Here is an 11,798-nt window from a genome sequence, read left to right as displayed (position 1 = left end):
ACCCTAACATCCCCTTCTTCTCCAATATCGTGTTTTCCTTGTAGATTAGTGTCGTTTGCATGCATGTATAAATGATCCACCTTGCATGCAATTAAGGTAAACAGAAATTTACTGATTTGAGGTTGTTAATTATTTACAACAAAATGGCATTTGGCATTTGACTCCAAAATAACTGTATTTTGTACTAAAATCAAGATTTGTTATTTTTATTTTTTTACTTAAAAAATATAAATAAAACAAATTAAAAACAGAAACAAACAGTACTTAACACTTATCAACCGCACAGTTTATTTCTGTAATAAAAACACTGAAATTCAATATGTCCGTCTGTCTTCAAAATTACACAGGGGCAGATAACTCTTGTTACTTTGAAATGTGTCAGAGTAACTATTTCCTAGTTTATTTGTGTAGATTTATGATAAAACCGGATATTTTGGAGTCAGAAGTAATTAGGATCTGCAGATTGAATTTTAATGGTTTTATTACAACAATAATGCCATTCCGCTGATTTAAGTATTGTTTTTTTACTCAAGAAAACAACAAATCTTGATATTTTTTTTTTTAGCAAAGAAGATTCTTTCTGTATTTTGATTTTTAAAAATTAACAACTCCAAACTTGTAAATTACCATTATGTGCTGCGTACTTGTTCTTTTTGTTTTGTTAGTACTTACAGCCACAGCTTATTCTTTTTTTCTTTTTCCTCCCCGTTCTCTCAGCTCTGCCTCTTCTCCTCACTCTGACTCTGATCTTTGCTCGGCCAGTTGCCAAAATTTTCTGCCTCTCCCTGAAACAAAGAAAAAAAAAAAGATCATTTTAAAATGGACACGAAATGAAAGAAAAAAAAAGAATCTGTGTTGCAATTAAATAAAGGATATTTGTATAAAAAAATTATTTCTTCAAGTGTTTTTTCTTTTTTAAAATTTTTTTTTTAAACCTTATTTCTCTGTTTCCAAAATTTATGCTGGACTTTTTTTCACACTTTACTTTTTATTTTAGCAAAAAAAAAAAAAAAAAATTCAGTTTCAATATGGCAGAATTTTTAAATCGAGGGAGACAACTCTATCGGTTAAATTTTAAATATTTGAACAGATCAATATTTTTACACTGAAAGGCAGCATAGAATTGAAAATATATAAAATCATTTTTCAAAACAAATTCGATGTCAAAAGATTTCTTTTCAACAAATGAGAATAATTTAAATAAACTAGGAATTGTAAACATTTTTTTTTTTTTTTTTGAAGACCGGATTTGACCAAAACATCAAGTCTGTTGCGAAGGTCGCTGGAAAGATGGTGGGATCCTTCTACCGCTCCAGAAGATATCTCACTACTGATGCAATTCTCTATCTATATAAAAGCCAAGTACGTCCAAGGATGGAATACTGCTGCCATATCTGGGCAGGAGCTGCTAAAAACAGCCTATCCTGCCTTGACAGAGTACAGAATAGACTTCGTGGCTTAGTGGGGGATGCCCTTTTCTCTACCTGCAACCTCTCTCCCACAGAAGAGACGTTGCGAGCCTATCCTTGTTTTATCGTTATTTCCATGGCAGGTGCTCGTCTGAACTCCAATCTCTGGTCCCCCCTCGCCAATCTTTCACGAAAAACACCCGTCTAGCTGAATCCACTGTGAAAAAATTTCCCCCACTCTTTGTCTGTGCCTAAATTGAATCATGGATTCCATGAACAAAGCTTCTTTCGTAGAACTGCACGCCTGTGGAACTCTGTTCCGTCTGCCTGCTTCCCACCTGACTACAACTTGGATGGCTTCAAGTCCAACGTTAACAAATTCCTAATGAACCGCCCCCTTAAGTAAACACTTCATCAAATCTCCACACAAACATAGTGTACTTGCAATAACCCTTATCCCTGAGTGGCTTCCGGGCCTTGATAAGTGGTGACCACTGTGTAAAAAAAAAAAAAAATTTGATGTTATATTATAACTAGCCTGGGTGCCCAGCATTGCCCGGGTGTTTGTAGGTGTGTGTTGAGCAAAAAAAAAAAAAAAAAAAAAGTGATAGTAGGCAGGCTCGAACTCATGACGCGAAGGCAGAAAAGAAAGTGAAAGAAAATCTGGCGTCTTACCGCTACTCCATGATGCGACCAGAAGTCTAAAGCGTTCAAATTTAACGTCGTCAAAATGACTTGCAGAAATGACGTTGCTTTTAAACCTCCCATGAAAGCAAATTGGATTTTTGGTCGTGGGGGAAAACCAGCTCCCTTAAAAGGGGGACACTCTGGCAGTATCCAAATAAATAGTAATTGTCTCAGTATGAAAGGTTTCCCTTACGTTGACCAAAGGACCAATTAGAGAACAAAAGCTACCCGGGCGAAGGCCAGGCAGTTTTATTTATTTGCTTCCCCACGAAAGCAAATTAAACACAAAGTCGTTTTTAATGTGGGGGAAAACCAACTCCCCCCAAAAGAGGGCACTCTGGCAGTATCAAAATAAGTAGTAATTGTCTCAGTTTAAAAGGTGTAGAGAAACGCGTGACTTACCTAATTAGCACGTGTGCATAATTCAATGGGTCGGTCGTGGAACGAAATGAATGAAGAAACAAAAATGGCTGCTTTATCTCTTTATATGCTTGCAATGTTACTACCTGATATGCAGATGAGATGCTCGTGGTTGGAGATAAAAAAGGGTTGATTTTTCAGAAAGCATGTTCATTTTGAAGTTGGATCTTGAAGAAGTAAGTTCAATCAGCAGAAGTGCTTTAGCAGTTGAGAGAAGGTGCGTTACGCATACAGAAGTTTGGAAGTTGGAAGTTTGGACACCAGTGTCAAACTTAACCAAGAAATTGTTGATGTGAAGGGCAGAAGAAATAACACGCGGGTTATTTAATTATAAAAGGTTTCTCCTATATTGACCAAGAACCAATTACAGAACAGATACTACCCGACCCGAAGGTCAGGCGGTTGCATTCCAATAAGTTTCGCTTTATTTATACAAAAAAGACAAACACTGGTGACGATGGCACGGTCGGAATTTTGTTTAACTCGATCCAAAAAAGAGACGATGTCTGTTTGCGAATCTGAGATATTACGAGCTGGGAAGTATACAAAAACGTCTTGCGGAATCTAACCGACGTGAGAAGCCCCACCAAAAAAGCCTTTTGTGGTTATACACAAATGTGGACATACACAAGCGCTCACACCTTTTTTGCTTTTATATATTAGACTAGCAAGGGGTACCCGGCGTTGCCCGGGTGTTTGGAGGTGTGTGTGGAAACTCCTGGGGTGGGGGGTTTAAAAAAAAAAAGTAAGTATGAGGATTGAACCCGAACCCTTGAGGCAAAGTTGTAAATTAAAGTGTGAAAAAAAAAAAAATGTGCGACGTTAACCATTGCCCCACTGCGACATGCTACCGGAAACACGTTTGATTTAATTTAATTACTTGGAGGTGCCCGTTCTAGTGAGTTAATGAGGTAAAGTTTGAATGCGGGATTTCATTTACTGCTGAACGCTCCCCCCCCCAAGATGTTATAGGAAAAAGACTAACCCACATGCGGCGAGCGGCAAATGTTGAATATTTATCTTCCCGAAATCGAGCAAATTAAATAGACAGGCAAGCTTCGTTGTTAACTGTGAGATATTACGATTTATATGTGATATAAAAAGTTTTAAAAAGTTGTGAAGCGAGCGACCGCTTCTCTGAAAAAAGTCTTTTGTAGACACACAGAAAAAGCGAACACACATACAAACATACATACATTTTCGCTTTTATATTTATAGATATATAATATTTACTGAAAGAAAAGAATTATTTGGCATTGAATATGATTTTAAACATTTCTTATATTTTAAGTATTTTATTTTAAGAGCAAACAGTTAATAAAACATGTTAAAAAAAACACTTTGAAAAAGAGTTAAAAACATATTTAATCTGAAAAGGAAACACTTAATAAGTGGATAGTCCTTAATCCGTGGAGTTTCAAAGAAATACTTTCCTTCTCATCAGAGGGTAGGAATTAGCAAAATGCGGGATCGGATTTTGCATACAAAAGTATTTGATGAAACTGCAAGTAAGTCAAAGATCTTACTTGATAACAAAAAGTGAAAAAATTCCAATAATATTAATAAAAGAAAAATAAGATATGCGTTTGACACGGCTGCCGAGACAAAATGTAATTAAGAAAATTTATTTTATATATATATATATATATATATATATATACAGGTGTTGGACAAAATAAGAGAAACACCTAACATTTTTGGCATCAATCTTTAAACAATGAAATCTTGAAAACTTGAATACTCAAAAACTTGATATGTATGTCTATATAGTGGTTTTCTATGATGCTGAATTCAAATATACATGTCTTAAGGCGTCAAACTGCACCATTTGTCCATTTTCACTAGGATTCGGCATTCCCAGGAGCTTAAAAGGGGTCATAAATGGCCCAAAATTGCAAAAAAAGACACAAGAGAAAACAAAAAAAATGAAGAGAAAACAAAAAAAAAAAATGTCACTTACCAGAAACTGTGGCTTCTTTGAGATGAACAGTTTTTTCTTGTTGCCTTGGATTTTGCATGGCCAATAATGATGTTTCTTTTTTTAGTGCAGATGTGCCAAGAAGATTTCTTAGGGTCAAATCCTGCATCAAATAAGCTTCTATACTGTCATTACGACATGCATTCTGATGTGATAAAACTGCGTGATCCCCCATTCATCAACAAACGCAGACTCCAACATTGCGTGCCATAGATTTCTTTTCCTTCATCTTCTGCCATGTTGTCATCACATTAGAAGTCAAGAGGGTGTACACCAGTTCACAAAAAAAAAAAATTTTTTTAAATGAAAAAAAAAAGAAAAAGAAAACAGAAACTCTGACACATTCTGCACTTTGGATGTGTGTGTGACACCATCGACCCTTTACACCCTAAGGTTATTTATTAAAGCTAAGAATCAAATAAAACATACCTTGTTTGCTTTAGATAGGATTCACACTGTAGAAGGCAACCGACGTCAACTAACAAGAAAACTAACACGTAGGCATGTTTTTTGTTTAACACAGACACGAAGGAAGGTATGTATTTATTTATGAGACAAAGAGAGAGATATACGTCAACTTATTCATTTATATATAGACAAGGGGAAATAACTGTTACTCAAAAAGCTTGTGTCACTAAAAAAAAATAAATAATCTTGAATCTGAAGCCATCAAAAGGGAGACAACTCCTACACTTTCACAATATCAAAACATATCAGTTAAAAGCCTAGATTTACATTTAATTTCAAACTAGGTTCATATTTACGTTTTGTCGAGGCTGTGTTCGTCAGTTCGTGTCAGCTCATTTCCATCTCCTAAAGCTCTCTTGATCTGGTCCAAGTCACGATTTACCTTCAACTATGCCATACTCACAACTGTCATGAACTGTCACAAACCCAAGACTGTCCATAAAAGTATCGAACTGTCACAAAATCATTTCCAAAACTGAGTCTAAAGTATTCCTCATTCCTGTTAGCACCATACCTTGGTTAACAATCGTATTTTAGCTTTATTTTGTGTGCCTTGGTGAATAACTTTCTACATTTTTGTTCTGCTGATAAACTTATTTCCTCTTTTTTGTTTAGATTGCTAACTCTTTTTTTTTTTGGGGGGGAGCCTCAATAGCATTGCAAACTGAATGGTTTCTTCTATTGTTCTGCACCTGCGTTGATTTGTTTAACTGCCACTCAAACACTCTAAAGTCATTTTAAGGCCAATTTATAGCTGTATTTTTGAACAAGTTTTATTGGATACTAGCATGGTGCCCCAACGTTGCCCGGGATTGAATGATGATCGACAAATGTTTCACATTCCCATATTTTTATTGTCATCAAAATCTATGAAATAGCCCATTTGTTTTAATCAAATTGATTGATTGCCTGTTCTAATTGGGAACCCATTACAGTGTACCTGTGACTCGTTATCGTGACAGGCATGTGAAGTTCACAATACATTGTAGTTTACATTGCACTGTGGAAGCTCTACTGTTGATTTTATATAATTATTTTTATATATATAATGGCTTGCATTAAAATTTAAAATGCAAAAAGTCAAGTATCATGCTTCACTTATGTTCTAAACAGAAACATTCATTTTGAATGCATCCCTGTCATATCAAAGAACCTATTTTGGATTTTATATGCCTGGCATTACGTGATAATGCCCTGAATTCAAATTTAAAATACACAAGTTAAGTTTCATTGTGAAATTGTGCTTTAAACAGAAACATTCATTTTGAATTCGTCCCTGTCATATCAAAGAACATACTATTGATTTTATATGTTGGGCCTTTCAGCTTGTGTGGTAATAAAACTTCTCTGATGAACTTGTGATGTTAGGCTGTGTAAGATGTTGACTTCAGTTAAAATCGCCAGTTTCTTCTTTCATTGGATTTTTTCAATTATTGATACTTATCAAAGATATTCCAACACAAAGCCTATATAACAATAAAAATTGATCCAGCCGTTTTGGAGTCCATAGGGAACGAACTCACAGACCAAGTTCCTTTTATATTATAGATATAGATAATACTCTGTCTTATAGTTTGTGCTCACTGCCTCATCAATCGCCATAGGATCGTTCTAGGGCCAAATGAGGGATTTTTATTGAAACGTTTTGGTTTATGGAACCACTTTTAGCTTGTTGATGCGTTGCTGGTTTTTGTAATGTTTTTATTTTATAGAATAAGGATGGGTATTGTGTTCCAGTTTTAGATTTTCCAATTGTTTTTTTTTAGGAAATTTAATATACTTTTTATTTGTACAGCGCTAAAAAGTTTTTCTACATAGTTTACTTGAAAGAACCGAGATCAATTAGTATGTATTTACTAAACAGAAAAAAAAAATCCACAGAATTTTTATAGCGATTCAACTTAGTTGGAGATTTGAGTAATTGATCAGTCTGGTTCAAACATGTTGCAATCTTTGTTTTTGAGCATCTCAGCATCAAGGTTTGATATAGTCTGCAATCAATCACTTGTTCTTTTGATATCTGTTCTGTAGGGCTGTATTTTTTTTCTTTTATGTGTATTTATTATCTGATTAGCAAATTAGAAATCAGTGTGTGTCATTATATATATATATATATATATATATATGAGACAGGCTCGAAGGTGCAGTAAACTGCAAGCTAAATGCACCCAACGGGATAGACACAGAGAGGTAAGAGGCGACCGAGAAAAGAGGTAGTGGTGGGGCGGATGACAGGCATAGAAAAAAAACAGTTGTAAACAAAAGAGAAAAAATAAAAAGGAAAAAAAGGTAGATAGGGGCCAGAATGGTATGTGTGAAGGATATTTCTTTTGGCCAAGAAAGCTGTAAACGCTAATTGACCATGACAGCCTGATACATGAGTGGAAGGAAGGGTACCAATGAAATTCCAATTTACAAAGCGACCATTGTTGGCTGCTCCCTGGTGGGTAAGTGGCCTCTATTGAAAAGACACGTGGCCTTTGTGGAATTGGATTTGGTTCATTTTTATGATCCCTCAAAGTTAATTGAACAAGACCATTCTGGTTTTAATGGCCCGTCAAATTCCATTAGGCACACGCCGGCTGAGATTGGGGGTCTGCCTATTCTGCTCGATTGCCAACAGAAGAAGAAGAAACATCCCTTTTTTGGGCATAAGCCGCCTGGTGAAGATTTGAGTGACAGCGGTTCCGGCATCCTGATTGGCTAAAGGGCCAAATGAGAGAAAAAGAAGATATTGCTCCCGCCCCCACAATATAAGCAGCGAGTTTTGAGCACAAGACACACAGAGACAGACAAACAGAGAGAGAGAGAGAGATCTGCTCCCCTGGGCTTGAACGAACGAAAAAGCCAACTGCCTCATCGATTGACCCTGTCACGTAGCTGTTTAGTTTTTATCGAAAACGAAAGAACTTTGCAGTTAACAAACAGCCAGTCCCTAACTTAATAGTGAAATACGAAACGACGATTGTAACCTTTTATGAATAACAAGGAATTTTGAATCAGAAAAAAACAAAAACAAATATCGACTTGTCTTTTTTAATTTGTTTAGCATGATTGCAGAAACGCTCGACAAGTCTCTTTCAGGTACTGGCCGCTGACATTCTCATCAAGGAGACACGAAGACCAACGATCGGGGAGCGTTCCACCACTAGACGACACGCAGGTGACGTAAGTGTCACATTTCTGGTGTCGCGGACACAGGAAAACACGTCAAAAAAAAAAAAAAAAAAAAAAAAGAAGCGATGTGCGACCGTATAACCACGGGTATAATTCTTTCTCCCGTGTCTTAATATGCGGGACCGCTGAAAAAAAAAAAGTTAAAATAAACCCAAGGAAAACAACGAACAAAACAAGAAGGGAGAAAAAGAGAGAAAGTCAAAACTGAAAAAAAAAAAAAAAGAGAAAGTAAATTTGAAACTAAAGCACATATTGAAAAAAGAGAAAACAAAAACGCCACGAGTGAAGCCAGACGACGAACTCTAGTCAACTGATTATACAGTCTGAACAGCTCGCTAGTCATCCGCCAGTTGCAGAAGAACACAGGTGCAACAGACCGGGTAAGTCCATTTTTTTTTTTTTTGCTGGTTCCCTCTTTTGTATGCTTTGTTCGGTTTCAGCGGCTGTCTGTGTTTTGTGTTGGGTGCTGTTCAACCTTGTAGGGGCGAGGAGTAGTAGGAGTGGTGAAAAAATATATAATAAGACAATGCATTCTCAGGGAGGATTCGGGGCGGGTCAATCGATGGGGGAGGGGTCAGGGCAGACTGTTGAGCTGCAGATGATCATGGAGCGGCCACTGTGGGGGGTTAGCATACCCGCATATGGGGGAGACCCGAGGGGAGTCAAGGAATGGTTGGCGATCATAGAAAAGAAAAGATTAGTCTATGGTTTGACAGAGAGGGAAATGGTGCTGCTGGCCTGCGACAGGACAACCGGGGTGGCTTCGGAATATATATGCAAATGCTTGGAAAGTAACCCAAGCATAGCCTAGTCTGATTTTCGCGATCAGGTGAAGAGGAAATTCACCGGCGAAAAGACCACGGTGCAGGCGGGGCGCGAGCTGTTTCGAATAGACATGGCCGACGGGGAGGACGTTGATGGACTGGTTGACCGCATGCAGGAACTGGCGGTCCTGGCATATCCAGTGTCCGAACACCGCAAGATGCCCACAACCCAAGCAATGCTAGTTGACACGATGGTGGATGCATTGCGGGACAAAGCAACCAAAATAGAGGTGCTGAAGAGTTGCCCAGACACTCTAGAAGAGGCACGGTACGCAGGGTGGCGAAAAACCATGCTTGGTTGCAAGCACGGATAATGGAGGGAAGGCCCCGAGGTGGAAGTGAGGAGGCGGAAGGCAGAGAGTGTCCAGAGACCAGGTCATGGGCCAGAGTCACGGGGTATTGGGGAATAAAAACAGAACTCAGAGAAGGGACAGGGGACCCCCGATATAGGTCCTATGATCGCACCCAAGGCAGGAAGAGCTATATGCTGGACCTGTAAGGGTAAGGGACATCAGTCAAGTATGTGCCCTACTGTCTACGAGAAGACACCCCGACAGAAGGGGAGAGTCAGAGTGGGCATCGTAAAGACCGAACTGAACGCGTGTCAGAGAAAAGGCAAAATTGACCGCTTCTCCTACAGCCACCAGTCCCACAGGTGCTGGCGGTGTGGAGACTTGAGACATATTAGGAGGGAAAGATCCTCTGGAGAGAAGGAATCAGAACCAAACCCCACCCCCTCGGCGAACCTGTAGAGAAAGAGGTAAGGCAGACAGGTAGGGTTGGAAAGAAACCACTGTCACAAGTTGCGATGCTCACGGGAGCTGGGTACCAAGAGAGAACCCTGAAACAGGAGAAGAGGAGATCCCAGGTGTTCCCTCCACTCACCAAAAAGGGAGAACTCACCTGTAATGTGACGATAGGAGCCACGCAGGTGAAGGCTCTGGTTGACACCGGAGCGCTAATATCCTTAATAGACGTGGACGTCTGTCGAACGGTAGCAGGGAGAAGGTTGTACCCGTCGGATGTGGAGCTCAGTCAGGCCGACGGTAGCTGGATGTCGGTGGCAGGGAAGGTATGACTACCCGTACGAGCGTCCGGAAAGAAAGAGAATTTCCCCCTGTATGTGGTATCCGGGCTATGCAACGAAATGATTCTGGGAGAGGATTGGCTCCGAGTGAGGGGAGCCACTCTGAGTTTTAATCCAGACACGCTAACGGTGAGAGGGGTGAAGATACCACTAGGTGACACGAGGTCTGTCCCTCTTCCTGTGGGAGCTGACAGCAACAGGAAGCTTCCCCCAAGAACGGTCGGGTCCTGTATGGGCAAGGTGGATAGCACCAAGGAACAGGGAGGAAAATTGTCCCAAGTCAACCGGGTAGCGAGGTATAAGGTAAATAAGGAGGGAGTAACTCTTACAGATCCAGTGGTCCGAGAATCAGGGACGGTCCCCAAGGCGACGGCTGATAGGACGAATAGGACCAGGAAGGTCAAGAAGAAAAAAAAAGACAGCGTTTACTAGACAGTTAAGACAGGGTGACCAAGTTTGGATGAGGGAGACGGGTAAAAAGATAAAGAACCCCGGGGGTAGTCAAACGCGAGATGAGGACAGAGTTCCTGACGACTATAGGGACGACACCGAGCGATGGGTTAAGACAAGAGAGACGACCTCTATAGAGCCTAGAAATACAGAGACGGACGGAAGGTTGGAACGGGAAATTGCAGGGTTCCACTCCACCAGCTATAGGAGGTCACGAAGAGTAGCCGCGGCTCGTGAAGAAAAGAGTTGAATGGCAGTTGACCGCAGAGTCAGCTGAGGAGTCGAGCAAATGGGATGAAGAGTGTCCAATACCTATCTCCTGGCTCCAGCAAAAGGGGAGAAGTGAACTGAGGCTGCCGTTGAGGGGGAGCAAGGGACTCCCTGTCCCAGGAGTAGTGTGACGTCCTTCCACCAAGGACCAGTGGGGGTTAGTAGGGCAGAGACGGGAGCTTGGAGCGACATCTCCTGGTTGAAATGTGGTGCAATTGTTTTCTGTGGATGCATGGAGGGCCCCCATGGGTTCGCACTGTTGGCAGATTGTGTTGCGGACTGACCTTGGAGGTAGCTAAGGACTAAAACGGAAAGCTTCAGGGGGGGGGGGGGCCTTAAATAGCAGAAAAGAGCAATAAGTAATTTAGAAGTATCTCGCAGTGATTAAATTGGCAAACGGAGAGAGTAATTTAGCACGAGAAAGTCGCGTATTGAGTCTTGGAGGTATTTCAACTGTCCAAAAAAAAAAAAAAAAAAAAAAAAAAAAAGAGGCTTGGCCTGAGATTTTCCCAGTTGGGGAAGCAGTTTTGGACTGTAAAGAGAACCACGTGATGTTATCGGCACTTACTTTTGAGAGGAGGCTTAAGTAATTGAGCAGTTCGTGAACTTTGACAAAACATTTTAGCTGGATATCGGCTGTATTTTTATGTAGCGATGTTGAACGCTGTTGTGAGAATTAAACTGTGCAGAGTTGTGTTTTGTGTATGTAGCGAGGAAAAAAAAAAAATGGAGATATAAATTTCCGAGAGTTGAATTGATTTTTGAAAAAAAAAATTTTTTGCACCTCAGTCGGATTCGAAACCGATGGTACTGAGGGCAATTCGAATTTTGACTGCGTGACAGTGAGGTAGACTGACTTCGAAGCACTGAGATAGGTGAATCGCTGTGGAGATGCGACTTGACGACGACATGCTTGGTTCAGGTCCTTGCAGCCACCAGAGTACCACATTTACTCCATTTTCGTTTCGCTGACTTCGGTCGTTGCAGAGTGGATAGGATTGGATTTCAAAGAACAAAGGCCACAGCTA

The sequence above is a fragment of the Euprymna scolopes genome, chromosome 29, assembly GCF_053919585.1.
Source record: "Euprymna scolopes isolate OS-2025 chromosome 29, ASM5391958v1, whole genome shotgun sequence".
Classification (NCBI taxonomy): Eukaryota; Metazoa; Mollusca; class Cephalopoda; order Sepiida; family Sepiolidae; genus Euprymna; species Euprymna scolopes.
Note: the sequence above shows the minus strand (reverse complement) of the source record.